Raw genomic sequence first — 3,519 nt, forward strand, 5'->3', positions numbered from 1 at the left:
TAAACTTACAAATATTTATCATTAAGTTTTGAATCTGTCCTTTTTCAAACATACACATTGATGCTGCAAACTAAGCATGAAATATTGAAACTGTATAAATGACTGTGGAGACCAGGAAAGTTTCTCCAAAGAATGACTATTAGCCCACTTCCCTGATACTAACCCGAGGCTCGGCTGTGCTGGGGAAGCCCCAGCGGCCAGATCCCACTGCGGAGTGAAGCCCGCTTACACTCACACTCAGCTCTGGTTACATTTGAGGCAGTTTAACAGTTCCTGGCACTTTTCAAGAACCTTCCTTTTATCTTCTTGACTGAAATGGAGTCTCCCAGTAGGATTTCCAACCATCTGCATGCCACTGAAGGTGCAGAATTCTGTGGTGCTTCTGGCTGCTACCCGATCTTTATTGACGTCACCTTCTACTTCATCATTTCCTGCTTCTTTTACAATCTGGTCAATATCATCTTTACTGAAACAGCCTTCGTCATTAGTAATGTGGATTTTGTTCTTCTTGCCAGCATTTTTGTCTACAGCAGGTACCCTGAGGATGGTATTGGTGACCCTGTCAAAGGTCACCTGGATGTCAGGAACACCACAGTAAGCTAGAGGATCCCAGAAAGTACGAACTTGCCAAGCAGTTTCTTTTCATTAAAGCCCTTTCTCCCTCATACACTTTTGCTAAGACAGTGGTCTTGTTGTCAAAGTAAGCTGGGAACATCTGGGTCTGCTTTGGATGTACTGAGGTCTTTCTCTTGATAAGGGATGTCACATCCTCCCTGCTGTCTCAGTGCCTGTTGGGAAACGGGTAACATTAACGAGCTTCTCTGCACATGCTCTGATTTGTCGCCTCTGAGAAGAGCTGCCTGTGCAGCTGCGTCACACGCCGTGGCCTCATCATGGTGGGTGGTCTTGTTGAGCTCCTCTCCATTCAAGACATCTTTCAGCAATTTCTGGAACTCTGGGATACAAGTGGAATCACCCACTAGCACAATTCCATTAACCTGGCTCTTGTCAAGTTGGGCATGCTTCAGAGATTTCTGTACGTGCTTCAAGGTACCACGGGGGAGATAAGCACTGAGCTGCTCAAAGTGGGCTCAGGAAATGGACGGGTAGAAATCCACACCCTTATAGAACCAGTCAATTTCAAACCCGGGGTGACCAAAGAAGTTCAAAATACATGTTGCCTTCTTACACGCAGCCTCGGTGTGGCACATTGCCTGCTTGTTGGAGGCTGTATGCTTCTTGCGCTTGCATTTGAAGTCATCAACCAGGTGATTCACCATACAGTTATCAAAATTTTCCCCAGCCAGATGTGTGTCACCAGCTGTGGATTTTCCTTCAAAGATGCCATCCTGGATGTTTAGGATAGATACATCAAAGGTACCACTACCTAAGTCAAAGATCAGCACGTTTCTCTGTTTTAAAGCTTCAGGTGTTTGGGGATTTTTTTTCTTTTTAAATCCAAGCCATGGAGTATGGTGCTGCAATAAATAAGCTCATTAATGATTCCCAGGATATTAAGATCAGTGATGATCCCTACATCCTTGGTGGTCTGACACTGTGAATCATTTAAGTAGGTCGGAACAGTAATTACTGCATTTCTACTTTTTTTCCCCTAAATAGGCTTCAGCAAACTCTTTCATCTTGCTTAGAACCATGAAAGAGATCTCCTCTAGGGGAAAAAATATTATTTCCTCTATATTCTACAATTACTTTGGGCTTTCCCTTTCCACAAATCACTTGGAAAGGCCAGTGCTTCCTTCTGACTGAACGTGGCATCATCAAACTTGCATCCAATCAGCTTCTTGGCATCAAAGATGGTTCATTGCCTCTTGGTTCTTAGCAACCTCATCGATGAGGTGTTCACTTTGTGAGAGCCACTTGGACTGGTACATTTGCCGTGGTGACTGGCAATGATCTCTACTTTTCCATGCTGGAAGACCCCTACTCGCGAATAAGCAGTACCCAGTTCAATACCAAAGGGAGACGTCTTGAGTAAAGAAAGAGAAGGGGGTAAGTGAGGCTGAAATAGTTTAAAAGAAATCAGTGTCAACTATAGCCTCTACATGAGACCTATATTCTCTATTTTCTCCAGCACCTCCTGTCTGCTGTATTGCGGTCCTTATGTGGGTCAAACTCAAATATAAATGCATTCAGTTTTATAATTCATTCAGATGGTAATGTGTTCCACTTGTCTTCTATTGTTTGCAGCCCTCCCCTGCATTTGTCAATAGATGCCTGATTACAAGATGACCACCAGAATTCTGAGGATGATATCAAGCCATCAATGGCAACCAACAAGGCTTCAAAAGCCCTTGGAGCCATTTTGGTGTCTCTCGTGCCCATATTTAATTTGTTTCTAGGTCCAGTCAATTTTTCCTCTTTGCATGTGTCCTGTCCCACTGCCACCACTCTGGTTCAAATTTTTATTACTTCATATCTAGATTATCACAGTAGCATTACCACTAGTATTTTTCCTTTCTCTCATTTCATGACTTATGTATGCATCACCATCATTCATCCATCCATCTCTCCATTCAATAAACATCAATTATGTAACTGCCATTTGCTAAACACTGTGTTAGATACTGAAAGTAAAGGGAGAAATTAAATACGGCTGCTATCCTCTAGGAACACCATCACGCTGACCTTTTAAAATTATGCCTTTAAACACACGAACCCTTGCTTAAAAACTTGTTCCCTATCACCTACCAAATACAATAAATAAAATAAAACACATCCAACTAACCTTTCCAGCTAGTATGGCTTATGGAATCAGACAGACACAGATTCAAGTCCTGACTGTGCCATCTGCAGCTTTGTTAGTTATTTAATTAGGCATGCTTTTTAACCACTCTGCTTCTCACTTATCTTACCTTTAAAGTATACCTACCATCTTGACATACAGTAGGTGCTCATTAAAAGTTCTTCTGACTTTTCTTGTCTTTAAATAACTGGCAACCCTAAAACACAGATTCATAAAGAATCAGAATATAATGGATTCTAGATATAACCAAATAAAGGTCTCTAATTAGACATCTGGGGAAACTGAGGTGCAAGTTGGGAAGAGACTGACCCTTGGTGACACAGGGGTTTGGTGGCAGATGGAGATCTGGTAGCTGGTCCTCATGACTCCCCATCAAAGCACTAAATGGAAGCAGCCAGGAAACTTGAGGGCAGGAAGGCAAGGGCCACTCCCAACCAGAAGAATATTTCACTTGATGATCCAGATCGCAAATATGTAGCAACGTTCTCAGTTTACAGGGAAAAGCTATTTTTATTTTTCTCCAAATGGCAATGTAGAAGTTGGTGACAAATCTGAAAAATGGCAAGCACAGCAAATACTTAACTCTAGGACATTAAGGTAAGTCATAGGGCAGTGTCTTCAGTGGAGGGAAAGATGGATCTGAGATCGTAGGCAGGATGAGAGGGGAGGGACATGGAACTAGAGAAGGTTAATCCTGGGCTGGTCTTCAGAAACCACTGGGTCTAAGCCATTTGGATGATGGGTAAGAAAACTGA

At 42.5% G+C, this 3,519-nt stretch overlaps 1 pseudogene across 1 annotated transcript; it reads right to left on the minus strand.

Moving 5' to 3' along the window:
• Nucleotides 1-237: 237 nt before the first annotated feature.
• Nucleotides 238-3,127, minus strand: LOC307069825 (heat shock-related 70 kDa protein 2-like; annotated as a pseudogene). Its single transcript has 3 exons — nt 3,074-3,127; nt 1,190-1,987; nt 238-1,090 (listed from the first exon to the last, which is right to left on the minus strand). The product of its transcript is annotated as a heat shock-related 70 kDa protein 2-like (transcript).
• Between the last annotated feature and the right edge of the window lie 392 nt (nt 3,128-3,519).

Source organism: Hyperoodon ampullatus (assembly GCF_949752795.1).
Source record: "Hyperoodon ampullatus genome assembly, chromosome: X".
NCBI classification, from domain to species: domain Eukaryota; kingdom Metazoa; phylum Chordata; class Mammalia; order Artiodactyla; family Ziphiidae; genus Hyperoodon; species Hyperoodon ampullatus.